Source organism: Amblyraja radiata, chromosome 17, assembly GCF_010909765.2.
Source record: "Amblyraja radiata isolate CabotCenter1 chromosome 17, sAmbRad1.1.pri, whole genome shotgun sequence".
NCBI lineage: Eukaryota > Metazoa > Chordata > Chondrichthyes > Rajiformes > Rajidae > Amblyraja > Amblyraja radiata.
The window spans coordinates 11,108,943-11,135,270 of NC_045972.1; positions in this window are offsets into that span (position 1 = coordinate 11,108,943).

The window sequence follows — 26,328 nt, forward strand, 5'->3', positions numbered from 1 at the left end:
TACTACAGGCGCAGTCTTAGCATGGCCCGATGCATTTCCAGTAAGAGATCCTCAATTTGTATTTCAAATCCTTGAGTAATAATGGGGAACAGATGGGGTTTCCCCCTATTAATTGCTTGCTGCACCTGGCTGTGGGTTTTAGCCAGTTGTCAACAAGAAACCAAAAGTTACTCTGATAATCAATATTACCCATTCTCTCTTCATTTCACAAATCCAAATGTCGCACATCAAGTTGAATGACCTCATATTTTTCCACGTTGATTTTCATCTGCCTCATTGGCACCCACTCCTCATATCTCCTTGATGAATCTTCACATTCTCCTCTGCCCTCACAATCTTACACAGTTCAGCAAACGTGGAATATGACATTGAATATGACAAATTCATGAGTTCACAAGTTATAGGAGTAGAATTAGGCCATTCGGCCCATCGAGTCTACTCTGCCATTCAATCATGGCTGATCTCTGCCTCCTAATCCCATTTTCCTGTCTTCTCCCCATAAGCCTAGACACCCATTCTAATCAAGAATTTATCTATCTCTGCCTTAAAAATATCCACTGATTTGGCCTCCACTGCCCTCTGTGGCAATGAGTTCCACAGATTAATTGCCCTCTGACTAAAGAAGTTCCTCCTCACCTCCTTTCTAAAAGAACGCCCATTAATTCTGAGGCTATAACCTATGGTCCTAGACTCTCCGACCAGTGGAAACATCCTTTCCACATCCACTCTATCTATGCTTTCAATTATTCTGTAAGTTTCAATGAGGTCCCCCCTCAACATTCTAAACTCAGTGAGTAGAGGCCCAGTGCGTTCAAGCGCTCATCATATGCTAACCCACTCATTCATTCTTGTAAACCTTCGCTGGATCCTCTCCAGAACCAGCACATTCTTCCTCAGACATGGGGCCCAAATTTGTTCACAGTACTCCAAATGTGGCCTCACCAGCACCTTATAGAGCATCAGCATTACATCTCTGGTTTGGTATTCCAGTCCTCTTGATATAAATGCTAGCATTGAATTTGCCTTCCTTACTACTGATTCGACTTGCAAATTAACTTTTTAGGAGTCCTGCACCAGTACTATAAATTGGTGATATAGACCTTGAATGGTTCCCAAACACTGATTCCCATAGTACTCCATCATTCACAGCCTGCCAACCAAACAATCATCTGTTTATTCTCACTCTTTGCTATCTATTCAGTAATCAATTCTAAATACACATCAATATATTACTCCTACTTCGAAGAGTTCTAACTTTGTTGATCTTATAGAGGTGTATAAAATCATTAGAGGAATAGATCGAGTAGATGCCCAGATTCTTGCTCAGAGTAGGGGAATCGAGAACCAGAGGACATAGGTTCAAGATGAAGGAGAAAAGATTTAATAGGAATCTGAGGGGTAACTTTTTCACGCAAAGGGTGGTGTGTGTATGGAACAAGCAGCCAGAGGAGGTGGTTGAGGCTGGGACTAACCCAACATTTAAGAAACAGTCGGACAGGTACGTGGATAGGACAGGTTAGTCCACTGAACGATTGGCAGCCCCGCCAATGTTTTTTTTGTCTTTATAATTTTTTTTAGTGTGTGTTAAAAGTCTGTGTAAATGTTCTCCGGTTTGTTTTGTGTGGGGTTGGGGGAAACTCTTTTTCAGTTTCTTACCTTGCCGGAGATGCGATTATCTTCCAGATCGCATCTCCGGTCGCTCTGCGGTCTACCATCGATGGAGTTGGAGGCCTCCTCGGACTGACTTTGAGCCCCACCACAGGGCGTGGACTTAACATCGGAGTCGATCCCTTGCCTGGGAGCGCCCCTACCGTGGCCTGTGGACTTTACATTGGGAGCTCGCAGTCTCGGGAGAAGATAGTCGGGATCTCCAACGACGCAGAGGCTCGACCAGTCTCGACGTGGGGTTCGATCGTCTGGAGCAGGGAACTGACATCCCCCCGAGGCAGGAGCTGATCGCCCCAATGCTGAGGGCCCAAACGCCGCCGGCTACGGGAGTCAAGATCATCCTGTCAACGGAGCGCTCGAGGCCCCCGACCTCAGGAGAGCAAAGAAGGGAAGAGATTTGAACTTTTTTTTTCGTCTTCCATCACAGTGAAGAATGTGGAAGAGAAACTGTGGTGGATGTTTATGTTAAAATGAATTTTGTGTGTTCTGTTGCTTTTTATTTGTATGACTGACTTGGCAAATGAAATTCCTCATTTGTTGCAAAACATACTTGGCTAATAAAGTATTATTGTAATTGATTGAGTGATAGTGATTATGATATGAACCAAGCGCAGGCAGGTGGGACTCTAGCTGGGACGTGTTGGGCAGTGTGGGCAAGTTGGGCCGAAGGGCCTGTTTCTACACTGTATCATTCCATGACTATGACTCTATGACCTTTCTGCGTGGGATCTTATCCAATGTCGTTTATTAGCTATAAGTTCAAAAAAACCTTGTATGTTGGTCAAATATGATTTTCCTTTCACTTTGCCTTGCTCAATCCTATTATTATTTTCAAGGTATTCTATTAGGTCGGTGGGGGCGCTGCAAGCGGGCAGCCCTGCCAGCAGCGTGTCAGTTTTTTCTACTTTTCTTATATTTTTAGTGTGTTTAAATATATGTTTTTATTGTTTCTCTGTGTGTCTTGTGTGGGGGGGTAAGGGGGTAAGACTTTTACCATGTCGCCGCCCCCGTGGCCTAACATCGAGGATCGGTGTGGCCTTTCCCGGAGACGCGCCCGGGGCTTCAGCAACGGGCGCAGCGTTGACTCTCGGCATGGAGCTGGCGGGCCCTCCCCGGGGCTCGCCGGAGGGCAGCGCTCCGTTTCGCTGGCCCGTGGCAGCCTGAAGCCGTGGTCTGCAGAGCTCCAGCTGGCGTGGCCAACTTCTACCGCGGGCACGGCGGGGACTTACCATCAGGAGCGGGGTCCCTCGCTGGTGACCCCTGGAGGGGAGCTTCGACCGCCGGCCCTGCGGTCTGGGTGCTTCTGGCTGCGGCGCGGCGGGAACTTTAAATCTTTCACCTCCGGCCTGCGGCCTACACCAACCTGAAGCCGTGATCTCTGGTGGGGGAGGCACCGTTTCAGGACTTACCTTGACTTTCATTCATCTGGACGCCCGCAGCAGAGACTGCGGAGGGTTGAGGTCCCGACCACGGGGGAAATGGAGGAGGACTGGCCAAATTTTGTGCCTTCCACCACAGTGATGAATGCTGTGGTGGATGTTTGTGTTAAATGTTTATTGTGTTTTTGTGTGTTCTCTTTCATTGTACCGCTGCTGGCAATTTCATTTCACTTGCACTTTCTGTGCAAGTAACGAATAAAACTGATTGTATTGTATTGTATTGTTGCATCCTTTGTTATAAAAATTCCAGCAAATTTCCTACTATTGACATCAGGCTAATAGTTTGTTATTTTCTCCCTTCTTTATTTCTTAAATCGTAGGATTGTATTTGCAGCCATCCAATCCACAGGAACAATTCCCAAATAGTACTGTGGAGGATGATTAATATAGCAGCCACTAGTTTGTGTTCCTTCATTTCCTGACTCTCACTAGCTTCTTTGTTTGCTGCCTGGCAGGTTTTGTGTATGTTCCTCAATGCAGACAGACAAGATGCGCTTGTGTACTTCCGATGCCATTTCCTTTTTCCTCATTATAAACTCTCTTGCCTCTGTCTGTAAGCTCACACTTGCCCCCGCGTACCTATAAAAGCTTGCAGTCCGATTTTATGTTTCACAGCTGTCATCTCACATATTCTATCTTGCCTTTTAAAAAAAAAAAAAAACATTTTCTAGGTTCTCCTTTGATGAGTTCTAAAACGCTCCCAATCCTCAGGCCAACTGTTGTTGCTAACAACTTTATAAGCCTGTTCCTTGGATTTCACACTATCTTTAATTTCTCTTGTCAGCCATGGATGAATCATTTTTCCTGTTGGGTTTTTGTTCTTTGAGCATTCATACATAGCACCAAAGGATGCACCAAAAGAAAGTCCCGGGGTTATACATGCAGAGTTTATTGAAAGTGGCAGGGCAGGTTAAGAAAGTAGTTTAAAAAAAAAAGCTATTTGCCTTCCTAATCATTTGCTGAACCTGCATATTAGCTTTCAGTGACTCGTTCAAGGAGACCTCAATCCCCTTTAGAGTCAGTACAACCTAATATACCCCGCTGCAAAATGCCCCACTTTTCTCCTTCTTTTCCAAGATAAATAACCACATTGTCCCCACATTATATTGCATCTGCCAAGGTCTTACCCACTTAGATTATTCATCCAAAGATAGACACAAAATGCCCGAGTAACTCAGCGGGACAGGCAGCATCTCTGGAGAGAAGGGAGGGGTGACGTTTCGGGTCGAGACCCTTCTTCAGACTAAAGAAATGTCACACCTTCCTTCTCTCCAGAGATGCTGCCTGTTCTGCTGTTACTCCTACATATTGTGTCTAACCGGTTTAAATCAGCATCTGCCGTTCCTACCTATAGATTATTCATCCATATCTCCTTAAAGTCTCTTTTTATTGCCTAAATTTGCCCTTTACTTAGCTCATCTGCAACTCCTACTTTTCACTGTGATGCTCGGCACAAGAGCCATCTATTGTCTAAATCTGTAAATTGGAGATTTTCCAAAACTCTGTAACCAGTTTCTAAATGGTACAAAGTCTACCCATTTTGTCTGTGCCCTTTGACTTACATTGACTCTAGTATGTCTTGATCCAGATGATACACTAAAATGCCTCTTCTATCCATATATCCTTATCTCAAAGATATACACAAAAAGCTGGAGTAACTCCACGGTTCACTGGAGTAACTCAACGCATCACTGGAGAATGAGTGAGTCAGATGGCTGCCTCGCCACAGTCTGTCTGTCCTTTCTGCTGTATTTGTTATTGTAAGTACGTGTTAAAGAGTGTGTTTTAGTGTTCCTTGGTTTGTTTTATGTTGGTAACTTTATTCAATCTCTTACCTCGACGGAGATGTGATTTTTTTCCCGTATCGTATCTCCGTTCTCACTGCTTCTCTGTAAACATTGTGGAGTGGTGCGGCCTTTTCTGGAGATCGACCCGGTGTTTCAACCGCGGGCGCAGCGCGGACTTACCACAGTGGAGCTTGCGATCCCTTTGCCGGAGATCGACTGTGGAGAGCTCCAACGGCGGGGGCCTGTGGACTTGAACATCATGGAGTCCGCGGTCCCTGGTTAGAGACTGGTTTGGGAGCTCCAAGCCGCGGAGAGTTTCAACCATCCCTACGAGGGAGTTTTGATCTCCCTGACGCATGGGCTTCGGATCGCCGGCTGCGGTAACTTTAATGGCCCCGATTGCTAATGGTTCGACAGCCCTGTAGATTAACCCTTATTAATTCATGCCATTTATAACCTTCACCACACAAATATGCACACCACCCTTTACACGGTATTACGGTACTACACAAAGACTCTCTCTCTCTCTCTCTCTCGCTCTCTCTCTCTCTCTCGCTCTCTCAGGCACTAGTTAGTAAGCGAGACACCAGCAGCAACTGGCTGTTGAAATGCTCCAGTGTATTTGATGAAATAAAGTTGGATTTTATCATGAATGTGTTTTTATTTATTGGGCCACCAGAGAGAGGGAATGCAAGGGTTACTTGAAGTTAAAGAAATCAATACTCATACCGCTGGGCTGTAAGCTGCCCAAGCTTAATATGAGGTGCTGTTCCTCCAATTTGTGTTCGGCCTCACTCTGGCAATGGAGGAGGCCCAGGACAGAAAGGTCAGTGTGGGAATGGAAAGGGGAGTAAAAGTGTTTGGAAACCGGGAAATCCTTATGTCACACTTCAAATCCTTCATTCCCGCCTGTATCCATCTATCATTGACCAGTCCCCATCTCTCTTCCAGCTTTCTCTAATCAGTCTGAAGAAAGATCTCGACCTGAAACACTGCCTATTCATGTTCTCCAAAAATGCTGCCTGACCGCTGAGTTACTCCAGCACTTTGTGTGTTTTTTTTTGGTAAGCTAGCATCTGAAGCTGATTGTTTTCACTAGAATTTTCATTCTCGTTTGTAAATCCATCCCCAGCCTCATCCCAGCCTATCTCTGGAGTTCCCACTCAGCCTCATAATTCTCCAAGTGATCTTCACTCCTTCAATTCTCACCTCTTAGCGTTGCCACAATTACTGGCCATCCTCTTTCACCTACCTATATCCTTCCCCATTAAATCTCTACATCCTCATTTAAGGTGTTCCTTAAAGCCTAAAGGGGCTGTCTCACTGCGGCGACCTAATCCGCGAGTTCTGGCGAGTTTGCCCTCGACCCATACTCGCAGCATGGTCGACACGATGTCCATATAACATATAACCATATAACAATTACAGAACGGAAACAGGCCATCTCGGCCCTGCAATTCCGTGCCGAACAATTTTTTCCCCTTAGTCCCACCTTCCTGCACTCATACCATAACCCTCCATTCCCTTCGTCCTAGGAGGTCTTTGTAACTCTCCTTCATGCTCGAGAGTAGTCCCCGCGTACTCGAGGCCTCAGCTAGATCGCGGCGTATTTTTCAACATGTTGAAAAATGGCCGCGAGTAAAAAAAGGTCGCCATGGAAAAAATCGATACTTTTTTTACTCGTAGGTTTAGTCGAAGTAGGTCGTAGTAGGTCGGCATGTTAGTCGTAGGTAATCGAGCGTAGTCGAAGGTAATTGAAGGTAGTCGAAGGTAGTCGTAGATGGTCTTCAACATAGTCGAAGGGAGGTCGAAGGAGATCATCTTCACTCTCCACTATTCGGTGTCCAATTTTCCTGAAGCTAGTCGAAGCTAGTCTTCAACATAGTCGAAGGAGGTCGAAGGAGGTCTTCAACATGACATTTTTTCAAACTCTCCTAAACTCTTCTAAACTCGCCAAATAGGTCGCCGCAGTGGGACAGGCCCTTCACTCTTTGGCCAAGTGGTTAGACACCTGTTCTAATAACTCCAAAAGTGGCTCAGTGAAAATAATTGTTTGATAAAATTCCTGTGATGTGCCTCGGGATATTTTATTACATTAAAGGTGCTATATAAATATATGCTTATGTACAAAGGCACAATTTTGACTTTGAAATTGCAGCTGTCTGCTCTCCCACTAAACACTAATTTTCATTAGAAGTCTAAGCCCAGAAAACACCCCTCGTGATCTCAGTGAACAGATGCTCAATGTACCACATTCCTTTGTTTGTTAGTTTATTGAACCATTTAAATTAAGTGGGTTAATGCCTGGAGGATGATAATAGACAGAGGAATGCCCTTAGAAGCATATTGAGCATTAGTCTTCTAATATAAGAAACAGTAATTTTCACCTTATAACTGCATGCGATATATTTTATAGCAATAATGCCAATTCCTTGGACTTTGCCTCGGGCAATGTGTACTAGTATTGCTTGGGTTAATAAAGATCATTTCAAACTACAAAGACATGTTGAACACCAGTTCACCACGACACTTACAGTATCTACTTTACTAACTCATGTCAATTTGGTGAAGAGACCCAATGCCATTTGCCTCCCGACACACCATTTTTAACTTATTCATGCTCATTTGTAAACCACTTCATCTCTCAATAATAATTTTCTTTTCCACAAAAATATTTTGCCAGCTCATTCAATTGCTCCCACCAGAAGTTGTTGAAATTCCACATGAAAAAATATTGCATTTGGTCTCAAAAAGTGCAAGAGTAAAGGGGGTGAGAGTTGAGAGCGACAGTAATGGTTATTACACTGGCATTACATGCAGAATGTGCAAAGCGAATGGAAGGAAACATGGGCAGCTCCAGAGGGTCATTAGATTTGTTTAAGGTTCCGACACTACAAATGTGTGCACATCAATATGCATATGACCAACAAAGCATGACGTTATATCCCACATACATACATACTTACTGTATTTCCCTTTAAAAGAATAAAACTAACAATACTTACAAACATAACATTTTAACTGCCTGTATTTCAAATTCTCTTCAGTCTTGGCAACTCCACCATGTGAATTGTATTGATCCAGGAGGCTCGGCAGATGCTGTTGATATACCATCCAACTGTGAATTCATTGAAAGTATCTCTTCCTGCCTCTCTTCAGTCACATACTGTGTCAACTCTTCAATAATTGCAGGACTCACTTCAGATCTATATTAAAGCTCACTCTTCCCAGCTATTCCCCTGGGTATCTTACACTGAGATCAAGTGGTCTATCTCGGAACTGTTTCCATAATCTCTACAATATTTTCTTTCCTCACCTCCACCTGGCCTCAAACTCTCAACAATCACACCTTATCATGTAATCAGAATCTGTTCCCTTCATGAGATATACCATGATGTTTGCTTTGTTTCAGCAGCATCTTTTCTGTCTTCCCTCCTGGATTCAGCTGAACCGCACTCACACAGATCTGAGCCCTCGTTGTATCAACATTTCTGCAGAAGAGCATCCCGTTGTGAAGTTCAGTGCTTATCTGTAACTCAGGAGAAAATCTTTGACTCGATGCCTCATAGTCAGACTTTATCTGCCTTGCTTCATTAGTGACACTTTTACCGCATCTTCTGATCTCCCAGTTTATCAGTTTGAGATTGAATGGTAAGGAGGTGCAAAACTGTTTAATCCCATTTAGTTTAACAAACTGTCCAAGATGAAATGAGTACATTTTTAGATTAATGCCCAATATAATTTATTTGGTCAGGCCATTTACCATGAAAATGAATGGGAGATCTTCACTGGTGTGTTCAACCACATGTACTTTACTTCAAATCATAGAAACATAGAAAATAGGTGCAGGAGTAGCCCATTCAACCCTTCGAACCAGCACCACCATTCAATATGATCCTGGCTGATCATCCAAAATCAGTACCCCGTTCCTGCTTTTTCCCCATATCCCTTGACTTCTTTAGCCTTAAGAGTTATACCTAACTCCCTCTTGAACCAATCAATTCAACAACAACAGGAAATGCGCACCTTCAGCGTGGTAATCTGTGTGGACGTGCTAGCACCTTCTTCTGAGCCTCTTCCACATTTAGATTTGAACAGAAAATGTTGGAAACACTCAGCAGGTCAGACAGGATTGGGGAAAATTAATAAATTACAATAGAATTAGGACATTCGGCCCATCAAGTCTACTCCACCATTCAATCGTGGCTAATCTATCTTTCCTTCTCAACCCCATTCTTCTGCCTTCTCCCCATAACGCCTGACACCCTTACTAATCAAGAATCTGCCAATCTGTGCCTTAAAAATACCCCTTGATGGTCTCCACAATCGTATATGGCAATGCATTCCATAGATTCAAAGGTTTCAAAGGTATTTTATTGTCACGTGTACCAATTAAGGTACAGTGATATTCGTATTACCATACACAGCCATACTTAAAAAAAAGAACAAGTCACACAATTACAGTACATAAAAGTTAACACAAACATCCATCACAGCGTATTCCCCACATTCCTCACTGTGAAGGGGGGAGGCAATAAAGTCTAATCTTCTTCCCACATTTTTCTCCCGCGGTCGGGGTAGTCGAACCATCCCTCAGGGCAATCAAAGCTCCCGCAGCCGGCTTTCGAAGCCCCCGCATTGGGGCGATCGAGGCCCCCGCGTCGGGGTGGCGAAGCTTCTGCGGCTTGGAGCTCCCGAAGTCGGTCTCTAACCAGAGACCGCGAGCTCCATGATGTTAAAGTCTGCAGGCTCCCGTGGATGGAGCTCAAAGGTTGATCCCCGCCAAAGGGATCGCCAGCTCCGCGATGTTAAAGTCCTGCAGACTTCCCGCGGGTTGGAGCTCCCAAAGTCTGTCTCCAGCAGAGGCCTCCAGCTCCTCGATGTTAGGCTGCAGTGCGGACGGAGATACGATACGGAAAAAAATCGCATCTCCGTCGAGGTAAGAGATTAAAAAAAGTTTCCCCCAACCCCCACCCCACATAAAACAAGCTGAAGAACACGAAAAACATACATTTAACACATTCTAAAGAAACAACAGAGAAGGAAGGGACAGACAGACTGTTGGTGAGGCAGCCATTGCTGATGCCACCATCCTCTCATTAAATAGATTTCTCCTCATCTCCTTTCTAAAGGTATGTTCTTTTATATTCTGTGGTTATGGCTTCTGGTCCTTGACTCTCCCACTAGTGGAAACATCCTCTCCATATCCACTCTATCTAGGCTGTTCACTAATCAGTAAGTTTCATTCAGGTGTCCCCTCATCCTTCTAAACTCCAGCGTGTACAGCCTTGGTGCCACCAAACGCTCATCACATGTTAACCCAATCATCCCCAGGATCATTCTCGTAAACCTCCTCTGGACCCTCTCTAACGCCATCATATCCTTTCTCAGATGTGGGCTAAAAACTGTTCACATTACTCCAAATGCGGTGTGACCAATGTTTTATAAAGTTTCAGCAATACATTATATTCTAGTCCTCTTGAAATGCTAGCAATGCCTTTGCCTTCCTTACTGCTGATTCAACTTACAAATTAACTTTTTGGGAATACTGTACCACCACTCATAAATCCCTTTGCACCTCTGATTTCTGATTTCTCTCCCCATTTAGAAAATAGTATATGCCTTTATTCCTTATACCAAAACGCATGATTCTCTACTATGCTACACTGTATTCCATCTGCCATTTCTTTGCCCATTCACCCAACCTGTCCATGTCGTTCCGCAGAGTCCCTGCTTTCTCCACACTGCCCTGTCCCTCCAACTATCTTCATATTACTTGCAAACCTGGCCACAAAGCCTTCAATCCCCTCATCCAAATCATTGATACACAACGTGAAGAATAGTGGTCTCAGCACCGACTCCTGCAGAATACTGCTAGTCACAGGCTGCCAACCAGTGAAAGCCCCCTTTATTGCCACTTTTTGACCTGCCATCCAGCCAACCTGCAGCCCATGCTAGTATCTTCCCTTTGATACCGTGGGCTCTCATCTTCTTTGGCACCCTCGCATACGGCACCTTATCAAAAGCCTTCTGAAAACCCAGGCAAAGAACATCCACTGACTCTCCTTTGTCTATCTGGGACGACAGATGGCACAATGGGCTAAGTGTTCGGCTGGCAACCGGAAGGTAGCCGGTTCGAATCCCGCTTGGAGTGCATACTGTCGTTGTGTCCTTGGGCAAGACACTTCACCCACCTTTGCCTGTGTGTGAATGTGTGTGAATGTGTGTGAGTGATTGGTGGTGGTTGGAGGGGCCGTAGGCGCAGATTGGCAGCCACGCTTCCGTCAGTCTGCCCCAGGGCAGCTATGGCTACAGAAGTAGCTTACCACCACCGAGTGTGACTGAGGAGTGAATGAATAATGCGATGTAAAGCGCCTTGAGTATTAGAAAGGCGCTATATAAATCCCATCCATTATTATTATTATTATTATTATCCTGCTATTTATTTCCTCAAAGAATTCCAACAAGTTCGTCAGGCAAGATTTCTATTTCCCAAACCCATGCTGAGTTTGGCCTATTTTATCATGTGTTTCTAAGTGGAGAGAGCGCAAAGCTTATATGCAAGACTTGTAACACAGAATAAGAGATATTGGGGACATAGTAGTTATTATACCATTTTATCTTTGCTCGTTCTTATTGAATTGATGATTTGTTTGTTTGTTAATCTAATTATCCTTTTTTACTTTCATCATTTATGTTTTATTTATTTGTTCTTTATTGGTATTAATTTTTTTATCCTAAAAAAGCTACGTTTATTTGCCTTCATTTTTACTTTATTTACATGTGCGTATTAAGGAAGCTTAAGGTTTCCTCAAGTAAATCAGCCACAATAAACAGCTTGTTCGGATTTTGGGAAAGGATTCTGTGTGTATTTATTTTGTTGTTAATGAAAGGAAAGAAGAGGATTTGGCTGGCTGATTTATTGGACTTGCTGATTGACTGAATTGAGTGACTCAAAGATACAGCATGGAAGCAGGCCCTTCGGCCCACCAAGTCCATGCCACCCATCGATCACCTGATGTGAAGGACCAGACAGTAAAAGTTCATATGTAAATTTGTAAAAGTGAAACTGAGAAATAAGGTACAAAAAATGATAGCTGCTTGGAAATAGACATGCAGATTCAGAAACTAGTAGAGATCACCAAATTTGAAATTACTTTATCATATCACAAAGACAATTATAACATCGTGATCAAGAGCGTGACTGAATACTTAGATGAGAGCAAAATAATGTGAATTCCTGAGGGCAACCAGATGTACAAGGAAGAAATAGAGAGCTAGATTCCATAGTTGGCTTCAGGCACTGAACTGCTCCACATATAATTCAATGCGGAGCTGATAAGCTACTTTATATCAAATGTTTGTCCTGACTTGGCTTCAGATAATACGGGGGCCCTAGTTAAGAGTTATAGTGGCAGATTAGTCACAGTAGATCAGTGAACATGAAGCAAGCTCTTCTTTGCAGCGTTCATGAATGAGCCATCATAGATCAATTCTGTCCCCACTATCAAGATGGTGGAATAGCAAAAGAAGATAGATGTTAAATTGAAGAAACATCATGTTTTTCCCAATTTTCACAGATAATTTTACCTTATCGCCTCGAGGCATTGACTTTCTGTGAGGATATTGCTTCACAGACATCCATGGTTCACTCCTTTCCCTTCCAAGTGGTGTCTACTCATTGCTAATTCTTAATGGTGAATGTGGGCAGGTTTTCTCACCAAGACAGCTATCATAAACTTGCCCAAACTGTCCTCACACACCATTCAAACACACACACACGCGATAGAGGACGTTGGGAAGAAATCAGGATTGACACACACTGCTGATATCCCTCACATGATCTAATTGAGTATTCTGGAAATAAGCAATATATATATATTAGGGTGGCATGGTGGCGCAGAGGTAGAGTTGCTGCCTTACAGCGCTTACAGCGCCAGAGACCTGGGTTCGATCCCGACTTCGGGTTCTGTCTGCACAGAGTTTGTACGTTCTCCCCGTGACTGCGTGGGTTTTCTCTGAGATCTTCGGTTTCCTCCCACATTCCAAAAACGAACAGGTTTGTTGGTTAATTGACTTGGTAAAAATTGTAAATTGTTAATTGGCTACTTGGTATAAGTGAAAATTGTCCCTCGTGTTAATGTACGGGGATCGCTGGTCGGTGAGGAATCGGCAGGCTGTAGGGCTGTTTCCTCACTGTATCTCTAAACAACTAAACTAAACTAAACTAAATAAATCTAAAATCATAGTCAAAATGAACCTTCAATATTCATTTGGCCCAGCATACACTGATCATAAAATATGAAGTTGAATCACACCATGGTAGTTGCAAACCTAAATCCTAGTAACTAATATCAGCAATAACAACTGTAAAACAGCTGGGTTAGTCCACTGAAATAGGCATAAAATGCTGGAGTAACTCAGCGGGTCAGGCAGCTTCTCTGGATAGAAGGAATGGGTGACATTTCGGGTCGAGGCCCTTCTTCAGACTGGGAGTCTGAAATCAGTCTGAAGAAGGGTCTCGACCCGAAACATCACCTATTCCTTTTCTCCAGAGATGCTGCCTGTCCCGCTGAATTACTCCGCAATTTTGTGCCTATATTCGGTTTAAACCGTATCTGCACACTGGGTTATTCCACTAATCTCCCTCAGGTAGGATACTCTGCAATCCTTACCTTTTTCAGAACACCAATGATGCCAGATCCACCAATGTGTGACTCTTAAAGGTTGCATGAAATATCCCAATAACACAGGATCCATCAAAGAGTAAGACATGGTAGCCTTGCCAGCAGTTAATACCCTGTGAACCAATAAATGATTTAAAAAAAGTCATGGCATCCGATTCACATGATGATAAACAGTAGCATTATTGAATCCATATAAATCATTGGCCAATAAATGTAATAAAATAAAACAAGTTTAATCAACAAAGAAAATTCTGATAGGGAAATCATAGCATTGCATTATTGTGTAGTTAAAAGCCTTTTAATGATTACTGTTCAGTGGCTCTGACATTCACCAACATGAAATGCTTTGAGAGACTGGTGAAGCCACCCAGACAGCCTTGATCCACTACAGCTTGTCGACTGTCACAACAGGTCCAGATGTACTCCACCTCCCTGTCTCTAAACCCATCTCTGCAACACCTAGACAACAAGCACATATCCACTATAGCTCCACCTTCAACACCATAATTCCATCCAAGTTAATTTCCGAACTGTTGGACCTGGGAATCAGCACCCCCCTCTTGCCATTGGATTCTGGACTTTCCCACCCACAGAAACACAATCATTCTCAACACCCTGCAATGATGCATTCTCAGTTCCTCACAATACTCCTCATGCACTCAGGAGTGTGAGGCCAAATTTGGCTTTAACTCCATCTGCTAGTTTGCAGATGACACCACTGTGGTGGGACTGACCAAGAACACAGATGAGACAGAGTACAATGAGAGAGAGAACGTAGCGATGTGGTGTCAGGACAATAACCTCTCCCTCAATGTCAGCAAGATATCAGAGCGAGTTAGCAGCATTAATGGTGCCGAAGAGGGAATAGCTGAGAACTTCATGTTCCTAGGCGTAAATATTACCATTGATCTATCATGGACCAAATACGTTGAAGTGACAGCCAAGGCACACCAACACCTCTACTTCTTTGGCATCTCTCCAATGACTCTTACAAACTTGTACAGTAGCAGCATAGAAAGCATGTTGTTGGGTTCCATCACAGCTTGGTTTGGGAACAGCTCTGCTCAAGACTTCAAGAAATTGCAGAGTGGTAGACGTTGGCCAGTCCAACACACGGACCAGACTCCCCATCAACTGACCCCATCTACACTTCATGCTGTCTTGGAGAAGCTGCCAACATAATCAAAGATTACTTAAAGATTAATCAAATAAGAAAGTCATTCCTTCTTCTCCCTGTTCCCACTGGGCAGAAGATATAGGTTTGAAAATGCACAACACCAGACTCAAGAACAGCTTCTTCCCCTTTGTACTCAGGCTTCTGTACGGTACTTCCATAAGCCAGGGTATTGTTTGATTCATCTCTACCCCGTTGTGGACATTGGACTGCGTTTGTGGAACGGGTTTGCTACAACTTTGAGAAATCTATTCTGCTCTCTGTATCCTTCCCTTTGCTCTACCGATTGTTCTTGAGTTTGGTTTGATTGTATTTCTGCATTGTATTATCTGATTTGGTTGGATAGAATGCAAAACAAAGATTTTCACTGTAACTTAATACATGTGACAATAATAAACCTAAACCCAAATGATATAATATTCTTGTAAAGAAGACAAGCAAACAATGCTACTTTATCCACTGTTTTATATAGTGAAGGCAACATACAATATTGAAACAGAATTTAGAAGATTGAGGGGGGATCTTACAGAAACTTACAAAATTCTTAAGGGGTTGGACAGGCTAGATGCAGGAAGATTATTCCCGAAGTTGGGGAAGTCCAGAACAAGGGGTCACATTTTAAGGATAAGAGGGAAGTCTTTTAGGACCGAGATGAGAAAATCATTTTTTACACAGAGAGTGGTGAATCTGTGGAATTCTCTGCCACAGAAGGTAGTTGAGGCCAGTTCATTGGCTATATTTAAGAGGGAGTTAGATGTGGCCCTTGTGGCTAAAGGGATCAGGGGGTATGGAGAGAAGGCAGGTACGGGATACTGAGTTGGATGATCAGCCATGATCATATTGAATGGCGGTGCATGCTCGAAGGGCCGAATGGCCTCCTCCTGCACCTATTTTCTATGTTTCTATGTTTCTATGACCCTTCGGCCTAAAGGGCCTGTCCCACTGTACGAGGTAATTCAAGAGTTCTCCCGAGTTCTCCCCTGATTCGAGCTCGTGTAATGTACGTAGCAGGTACGTAGCGGCTCGTACGAGTAAAAAGTAACAATTTTTTTCATCGTGGACATTTTTTTACTCGTGGACATTTTTTGCAGTGTTGAAAAAGTGTCACGAGTTTACCGGATTTCCCGAGTACCTACCGTTACTCGCTACGTGACATCCACGAGCTCCTACGTACCCGCTACGTACATTACACGAGCTCGAATCAGGGGAGAACTCGGGAGAACTCCAGGGGCCTACTGTTCACTGCAAAAGCCCTACCCTGGATTGACCTCTCAAACTGCAACATCTCCCACGTATCTAAATTAAATGACATTTTCCACTCCTTGATCCACTTACCAAGCTGATCAAGATCCTGCCTAATTCTTGATAGCCTTCTTCACTGTCTATGATACTATCTATTGTGGTGTTATCTGCAAACTTATTAATCATTTCTAGTACATTATCACCCAAATTGTTGATGCAGATTGTTGAGAAACAACAATGTGCCCCTGAGGAACACCAGTAGTCCAGTCAGGAAAACAACCTTCCACCATCACACATACGGTTCCTACCATCAAACCAATTATGTAATCCTGGATCCCGTACTTCCCATGGTTAACCTTCCAGAGTAGAACTTATTAAAGGCCTTGCTGAAGCACATATGGACTACATCTACCATTCTGCCTTTATTAACCTTCCTGGTTATTTCTTCAATCATCTCAAATTAAATCCATGAGACACAATTTCCCATGTACAAAACCATGCTGATTATCCCTAACATCTATTTTATTTCAAAATGTATGTATATCTTATCTCTCAGATCCCCTTCCAGTAATGCACCTCCCACAGATGTCAGGCTAACTTGTCTAACATTTCCAGGTTTTCTCCTTGTAGCCCTTCTTAAGTAAACTCACAGAGTCAGCCACCCTCCAGTCCTTTGGCACATCATCTGTGGCTAATGATGATGTATATATCTCAGTTTCCCAAGTTCTTGTTTGTACTTGATCAGGCTCCAGAGATTTATCCACCTTCATATGTTTTAAGACATCCAGCACCTCCTCCGCTGTAATGTGGACTATCGCCAAGATATCCATTAACTTTGCCAAGTTCCTTTATCTTCATCTTTTTCTGTAGTAAAATCGAGGATGAATATTAATTGAAAGCCTCACCCATCTCCTGGTACTCCACGCTTCAATGTATAATTTAGTCTTTGAGGGGCCTTAAGGGCCTGTCCCACTTACGCGACCTTTACATGCGACTGCCAGCACCTATTGAACATGTTGAAAATTCAGCGGCGACCAGAAAGACGCTACAACTCTTTGGAGATCTCTCACGACCATAGGAGACCTCTCACGACCATACAGGCTGTATAGTCTTGAGAGGTCTCCTATGGTCGTGAGACGTCTCCAAAGAGTCATAGCGTCTTTCTGGTCACTGCTGAATTTTCAACATGTTGAAGATTTTGGCGACCTATCACAGGTGCCGGCAGTCGCCTGTACATGTCGCGTAAGTGGGACAGGCCCTTTATTCACCCCGTGGTTACTCTTTTACCCTTAATATACATAAAACATCTTTGGATTCCTCTTAATCTTTGTCCAAACTATCATGTTAGGCACTTATTTTTGAGTATAGAAGTTGGGAGGTCATGTTGCAGTTGTATAAGATGTTGGTGAGGTTGCATTTAGCGTATTGTGTTCCATTCTGGGCACCATGTTATAGGAAAGATGTTGTCAAGCTGGAAAGGGTACAGAGAAAATTCATGAGGAATTCATGTTGCTATGACTAGAGGGTCTGAGCTATAGGGAGAGATTGAGTAGGCTGTGACTTTATTCCTTGGAGCGCAGGAGGATGAGAGGTGATCTTATAGAGGTGTATAAAATCATGAGAGGAATAGATTGGGTAGATGCACCGAGTCTCTTGCCCAGAGTAGGTGATCAAGGACCAGAGGACATAGGTTTAAGGCGAAGGGGAAAAGTTGTAATAGGAGTCTGAGGGGGATCTTTTTCATACAAAGGGTGATGAGTGTATGGAACAAGCTGCCATAAGAGGTATTTGCGGCTGGGACTATCCCAATGTTTAAGAAAGTTTGACAGGTATATGGATAGGACAGGTTTGGAGGGATATGGACCAAGCGCAGGCAGATGGGACTAATGTAGCTGGGACATGTTGGCCGGTTTGGGCAAGTTGGGACGAAGAGACAGTTTTCCACACTGTATCACTCTATGACTCTATGACACGATGACACTATCACTATATCACTCTATCTCATGCCCTTTGTTGCCCTCACAGTTTCCTTCTTAAGCAGACTCCTGCATCCAATATAATCCTCCAATGATTCACTTTGTTCCCAGCTGCCTATACCTGATCCATGTATTTTCTTTTCTGACCAGAGCCTCAATATCTCTTGTCTTTCATGGTTCCTTGCTTGTCTTGTCCCAATGGAAACATGCAGGCCTCGAACTCTGTCTCACTTTTAAAAGCTGAGAGAAGTTATATTCATTCCTCTTCCCTCATTTTCCTCAATCTACTTCATCATAGGTTTGGTCACCATTTGTTCTCTTTCCATGGTCCCCTGGATAATTTATAATTATGATCCCCACTCCCCTTTACCATGTCGGCTTTGAACCCCTCATGCTCTCCATTGATGCAATACCTCCTTGAATGTATTTGTACGTTTCAGTGATGATACAAATAGTCTTCTGTCTTGGGGAAAAGATTTCACTGTATTCATCTCATTTATTGCCATAATTGAGTCCATAGAGGTGGGCTGTAGAGGCTTTGCAGGACGCTCACTCTGCAAAGTCCTCAACCATTTGGGCAGTACGGGGCTGGCAAAGAAGAGGGCCATTCAATCCACTAGCGAAGCCGCAGATAATGCCATTAGGTGGCTTTAGATTAAGAGGGCTGATCCGTGGGCGGTTGCTGCTGGGACACAAGTCGGGGCTTGATCAACCCCGGCTGGGTCGCCTGGGCGAGGGTGTCTGATGTTGTGAGACCCGAAACACCCAATGACCCCAGGTCACATCACTGAGGATGCATCCCAGCGCATCTAGAAGATGTATCTTCACACTTGCCATAATTGCACTGGAATTAAAATCTCAAAATGCTCAAAACACCTCAGAATCTGTGGAAAGAGAATAAAAAAACAGATATTGCTGGAGTAACTAGGTAGATAACTCGTGATGGGTAGTAACATAGGAGAACATGGATATGTGATATTTCAGGTCGGGACCCTTCATTTTGTGCTCTGTGGAAAGATACATAGATTTAATATCCCATATCCAAGACCCTTCCTCAAACAGTGGGGCTTGGAACTGGGGCTTTATCCTATTTCTCCTTAGGCTGACTGACCTGCTGAGTGTTTCCAGTTTTTTCTGTTTTAGTTTCAGACTTCAAGCATCTGCAGTTTTTCATTTTCACTTCAAGTTGGCAGGGCTCCCACGTAAACTATAAAAAGGGTTTTTATTAAAACCAGAGAAACTGGTGAAGTGGAAGGTCGGGAGAGTTCTTGCACAAAGTCAAGGTGATGGCCTTTTCATCTACTTTATTACAACGGAGCTCCCTGGGTATGCTTTATTGTAGATTATTTGGGAGCTTAATGCCGTCGTCAATGCTTTTGAACTTACAAAAATTATAACATGCATGCGTTAAAAATAAAATGCCAGCAGCGAACATAGTGTGTAAGGAAAACAAATAAAACTCCAGATGTTGGTACCTGAAATGAAATACTGGAAGAAATCAGCCCGTCCAGCAGTATCTGTGGAAAAAGAAACACAAAATCACAATCTAAAAACCTGTGTCAGGGACAGGGTTTAAGAAGTATCTAGATGAGCACTTGTATTGCTTAAGCGGGCTATGAACCAAGTAACAGATGATGGAGTTGATACAGAAGGCTGCCTACTGACGCATACCTTCGGCTAAATATCCTTTTCCATGCTTTTTTATGATTCCGAAACATTCCCCAGGCACCAGAGTGGAAGGCCTCATCTTTGTAATGCATCTGGGAACCAGGAATGTGTCCTTCCAGGAGGCAGGGGCAAGTAAAGTCCAGTTACTGTTATATGCACAAGTACGTGAGGTACACTTACAATGGAAACCTTCCTTGCAGCAGCATCACCCACACATATAGTCAGACGAACACACAAACCATTAATTATACATAAATTACATGTAAAATTCTGCAAGACTGTAAAAAGATTGTGCAGAAAACAAGATATTAGTGCAAAACCAATTAGAAAAAATCCCAAGTCCAAGTAGGTGTAAAAGGTGATCTGCCGTATTCCATTGTCAAAGCAGGATTTGGGCTGCGCAGGATTGTCAAGAACTTGATAGTTGTGGGAAAGTAGCTGTTGCTAAACCTGGTGGTGTGTGACTTCAAGTTAGTGTACCTCCTGCTCTATGGTGGCTGTGAGGAGAGGGCATGGCTCGGATAGTGGGGCTCCTTGAGGATAGATGTCGCTTTCCTGATGTCGTCTCCTGTAGATGCTTTTGATGGCGGAGAGGGCTGTGCCCATTTTGGACCAGGCTGAGTTCACCACTCACTCTCTGCAGCCTCTTGGACCTTGTGCATTGGAATTGCCACACCAGGCCATGATGCAACCAGTCCGAATACTTTCCACAGAACATCTGCAAATGTTTTTAAGAGTATTCCGAGACCAATTCTCTTTAAACGTCTAGGAAAGAAGTGCAGCTGGTGTGCCTTCTCCATGACTATGTCAACATGCTGGGCCCAGGATAGGTCATCGTGTACGTTAGAACCCAGGAAGTTGAAGCAGATAATTCTCTCCAGCACTGTCCTCCCTATGAAAGCTGGCACGTGATTTCCTGACTTTTTCCTCAGAAGGCAACGATTAGTTCTTTGATTTTGTTGATGTCGAATGAGTGGATGTTGTTTCAGCACCACTCAACCAGATGCTCTATCGCTCTCCTTTAATCAGTGATTTGGCCAACCACTGCTGTGTCATCATCAAATTTGTAGATGGCATTGGAGCTGTGGGTGTAAAGAGAATAAGGCAGTGGCCTAAGCAGACAGCCTTGAGGTGCACTTGCATCAATGGTCAGTGAGGAGGCGATATTGTCACTGATTGTCACTGATAGGTATTGGATACCTGAAGAAGGGTCCCGACCCAAAACGTCGCCTATCCATTTTCTCCAAAGCCGCTGCCTGACCCACTGAGTTACTCCAGCATTTTGTGTCTATCTTTGGCATAAACCAGCGTCTGCAGTTCCTTTTTATTCCAGGCATGGAACTTGGTGATGAGTTTGGTGAGAGGAATCTCGGTAGCTGTGGTGGTCTCTGGGCTTGTAAAAGAATGTGTGAAGAGACAACTTGCATGAAAATCAATCAGGCTAACCAATATGAATCAGAATCCTTATTGCTTGACACCATGGACCGTATTCACTTCTATTAATTTCTATTTTCTATTTTCAGAGTATCTTGGAGTAGACCTTCTCTTCAGCTGATTTCCATTCAAAAAAAATAGTGACATGCAATACTTAAGGATGTAAATGCTTCTATGGAAATCTGTTATCCCTACCAATATCTTCTGCTCAAAGTACTTTGTTATGTCTCACCCAATTCCTCCTATACTACTTAATGTTGTCACCCATGAGTGCTACGATAGTGTGGAGACCAGATGCACATTGGTTTGTTTAGGTTCCCTCATCTATCTTAACTTCTTAAAAAATATATGCTTATATGGTAGTATATGCAAAATAGCAAAACAGGTTCACATTCACTTTGCATGGGCAGTAATGTAAACATTTAACACCAATTCTTCCCCGACAAATGTGTTTGCATGTGCAGTAGTTCTAGTGATCCTATTTCAGTGATGTTTCCCCAAGTAAAAGAGCCAAAATAAACAGGTTGTCAGGATTAGAAAAGCTCTTTGCTAAGATGCACAGCTGGTTTGCATTACTAGTTTAGTAAGGCAACAATAACATAGTCATCTGGACTATAAACATGATAAAACAGCAAATTTGGGATAAAATTTTACTAACTTTTAAATATTGTCTGAATAAACATAATATGTCAATCAAATTGGCCCTGCCAATTTCTGTTTTATCTTATCAGAAATATATTATAATCATCTGAATTACATGCAATGGAACATTCAAATGTTTAATCCAGGGCGGGGTAGTATAATGAAATGTTAAGAATGTGTAATCATGGCTCATATTGTATGCCAAGTAATGGAGACCTTATATGTTATGATTTGCTACCAGAAGCGATGCTGGTTTGTTTCACAAAGACCTGTTGGAAGAATGCAAAATTTAATGTTATAACTAGCATCTATAGGACGTATTATAAATTATGGATTTAGCAGAGAGTATGGCCCTTGCATTTGGGAATAATTCCCAGCTCTCCCACACAGAAACTGCAAATGACAGCCAAATTTTGAATTCTACCTTGCGAAAAAGTGCAAGAAGCAAGAAATTAAAGTATGTGCCCCTCCCTTCATTTCTTGACCTTGCTAACAGTACTTTTTTTTCTCCTCCAATTTAAATACTTTTGCAAGCAACTCATCAGGGGAATTAAGAAATAAGACAAAATCTTCATTTTTTTTTAAACACAGGCAACCAAATGAGCAACCACTGCTTTGCAGAATGTATTATCTTTCCTCTTGTTGAGTGAGGTGATTTGAATACAGATTTCTGCAATATGAAACTTCAATCAGCCATTGCTCCTGATTAATTCAGAATGATTGAAGGTCATAACTTTGTGTACGCCTCGGTCTCCAACAGAAATGTTCACAAAAGCAAGCCACAAATTTCATTCACAAGCCAGTAAATGCACCAACTCTTCTGAAACCAGGCGGTAGATTTGGAGGAAAGATTATAGGCTGCTATGTATCCATTTGGTTTACGAAAATCAGGGTGACAGATTTGTTGGTGATGGGGTACTTTAGGTAAGAAGACGCAAATGAATATTATAATCACTGTCTGCAAGTTTAAATGTGTGAGACCATGGTAAGTGTTAGATTTGGCGTGGATGTGATTTCCAGCAGTCAGAATTACTGGAAATTAATGGGCCTATGTTCTGCTCCATCTCAGAACACACAGAGTATTCAAGATGAACTCAATAAATCGTCTTCAAACGTTCAAGTGAAGGGGCTGTTATACATACACATTCCCTCCAAGATGTCAATTAATGCCAGCATTTATTTCCTATCCCCAATTGCTCTTGATAAGGTGTTGAGCCTGCTTCAGAAAGTGCTGCGTTTCTTCTGGTGAAGGTACTCCCGCAGGGCTCTTGTGCAGCAATGGTGGAGGGGATCAATGTTTAGGGTGGTTGAAGGGACACCAGACACGCAGACTGCCTTTCCTGGGTGGTGTCAAGCCTCGTAAGAGTTGTTAGTTAGCGCTGCACTCACAGAGTGATAGAGTTTCACAGCACAGGAACAGGCCCTTCAGCCCACTTCCATACTAACCATGATGCTATGCTATCCCATTTGGCTGCATAGTGTCTCTGGCATTGGAGATGATGCCGGGTTCGGCAGTGACCCACAGTAGAGGGTGAAAGCACATGAAATCTTTATTGACTGTGACAAGAACGGATACAGTCCAGTACCGGATGTGGGCGCTGTCTCTCTTTGTCAGAGCACACGCAAGGCGACACTGATAATCTCAGGCTTGTCCTGGCAGCTGAGTCCTGGTTTCTATAAGGAGGAGGCGTGGTGATCATAGACTTCTCCCTGCAGTTCACCCTTGCCTCCAGATAAGGTGCTGGTGGTCTCAGACTTATCCTGGTGGCTCAGCTTCAGGGCTGGAAGAGATGATGCTGGTGGTCTCTGGCTTATCCTGGTGGCTCAATCTTTGCCTGTGTGTGTGGGCACAGTCCCTCATTGTCCATGGGCAGGAAGAGACACTGGTGCCTCAAGCTTGCCCCGGCTACTCACTCAGCCTCAGTAGAGGCGCTGGCTGTCTAGTGCTTCTTCCATGTGGCCTAGTCTCACAATCACAATCATAATCACAATAATACTTCATTAGCCAAGTATGTTTTGCAACATACGAGGAATTTCATTTGCCAAGTCAGTCATACAAATAAAAAGCAACCGAACACACAAAACACATTTTAACTTAAACTTTCCCAACTGTGATGGAAGGCGTAAAAAAAAGTTCAAAACTCTTCCCTTCTTTGCTCTCCTGTGGGCAGGGGCCTCGAGCCCTCCGATGACGGGACGATCTCGACTCCCGTAGCCGGCGGCGTTTGGACCCTCCTCGACGGGGCGATCAGCACCTGCATAGGGGGGATGTCAGCTCCCCCGCGTCAGACGATCGAACCCCGTGTCGGGATTGGTCGAGCCTCTGCGTCGTTGGACATCCACGGCCTCTCCTGAGACTGCGAGCTCTCGGTTTAAAGTCCGCAGGCCGCGGTTGGAGCGATCCCAGGCAAGGGATCGGCCCCGATGTAAGTCCATGCCCTGCGGAGGGGCTCAAGTCAGTCTGAGGAGGCCTCCAGCTCCATCGATGGTAGGCCGCAGAGCGACCAGAGATGCGACCCGAAGATTAATCGCATCTCCGACAGGGTAAGAGATCGAAAAAAAAGTTTCCCCATGCACCCTCCCCCTCCCCCACATGAAACAAACCGGAGAACATTTACACAGACTTTTAACACACACTAAAACAATTTTAAAAGACGAAAAAACAGACTGTTGGCGGGGCTACCAATCGTGCGGCGCCCCTAGTGGTCCATCATGGAGCTGGTGGTCTAGGGTTTGTCCCAATGCCAGGAGATCTCTGCTGCCAGGGAGACTTCCCACCTTCTCTTTCTCCCCCTTCCCCCCTGAGTTCGATCCTGACTACAGGTGCTGTCTGTATGGAGTTTGTACGTTCTCCCTGTGGCCTGCGCGGGTTTTCTCTGTGATCTTCGGTTTCCTACCACACTCCAAAGATGAACAGGTATGTAGGGAATTTGGCTTGGTGAATGTAAAAATTATCCCTAGTGTGTGTATAATAGTGTTAATATGTGGGGACCGCTGGTCGGTGCGGACTCGGTGGACTGAAGGGCCTGTTTCCATGCTGTATCTCTAAAACTAAACTGAAGTAAAGCCCTCTACTCCGGCCAGCATCATGGTAAATCGTTTGCACTTTTTCTCCTGCTACCACACCTTTCCTGTAGCCTGGCAACCAGAATTGTGCTCCAAGTGCAGGCCGACCAGTAGTGTTTTGTGCAGCTCCTCAAGGCAGTCAATGGTGAGCATGCCTGAAGCCTTCTTTCTTCCCCCATCCCGAATCATCATTTCCAAGGAGTGATCAACTTGCATCCCTAAGGTGTCGCCATACGTCAGCACTTCTGAAGACCCTTCCATTTATTGTAAAGGTCCTCGCAGTATCTGACATCCCAGCATGCATGAAATTACACTTAGTTTGGATTTAATTCCATCTGCCATCTACCCAACTTCCCAAATGCCCCTCATCCTCTCTCTACTTTCTTCGTTATTTACAGTACCACTCAACCTACTTTTGATTTATCATCAAACTTACTAATCTCTCCACATACAATCTCATTCTAGTCATTTAGATATATATGAGTAACAACAACGGTCCCAGCACTGAAGCCTGCGGTATACAGCATCAGACGATTGTAGGTATTCCATGGTGTTCCCAACATGTGCCTTGTAAATTGTGAAAAGACATTGGGGTGTTCGGAGGTGAGTTTCAAGCCACAGGATATATGTTTGCTGACTTGTGCAAGATACAGCCAGTAAAGTCCAATCAAATATAGTCCAAGGGACTCCAATGAGGTAGATAGTTCTTCAGGATTATTCTCTAGTTGTGGTAGAATGGTTCAGTTGCGTGATAACAGCCGGAAAGAAACAGTTTTCCTGAATCTGGAGGTGTGCGTTTTCACACGTCTATACCTTTTGCCTGATGGGAGAGGGGAGAAGAGGGAGTGGCCAAGGTGCGACTTGTCCTTGGCCCTCAGGGTGTAGATAGTGTGGTAAATGACAATGGTAATGTTGATATCAATGGACTAAGTATCAAGGATAAGTAATCAAAGTATGATTAATGCATCAAATATTGCCTTAATGACAAGGAACACATTTTTGCCTCATTTCAGAAATTCAGTTCTCTGGTCTATGTTTAGACAGAGAGCTAAACATAGATTAGTGGCCATAACTTATATAGATCTATCTTTACTCATTTTGAAGTAGTATCAATTTGTCCCTATTTGGCAAAATATGTTCTCAGTGAAAAAGACAGAAACGTTACAAATATAATCATAAGAGATAGTTAATGAATTCACATGAGGTTTGTTTGTGTAAATTTTAATGCTGTGCAATAGAAATATTTATTGTAAAGAATTAAAACGGAGGTTTACTGGTATGAGTTTAAGAAGGAACTGCAGATGCTGGAAAATCGAAGGTAGACAAAAGTGCTGGAGAAACTCAGCGGGTGCAGCAGCATCTATGGAGCGAAGGAAATAGGCAACGTTTCGGGCCGAAACCCTTCTTGTTTCTTGTGTTCAAATTAAACCAGCATGATTTTCGATCCAGTTCAAACCCTCTCGAAGCAAAAATTATCTCACTGGGAAAAGTTGAAAAAGTTCAAATTCTGTTTTTCGTAAAATTCACTTATGAAACCCAGGAGAG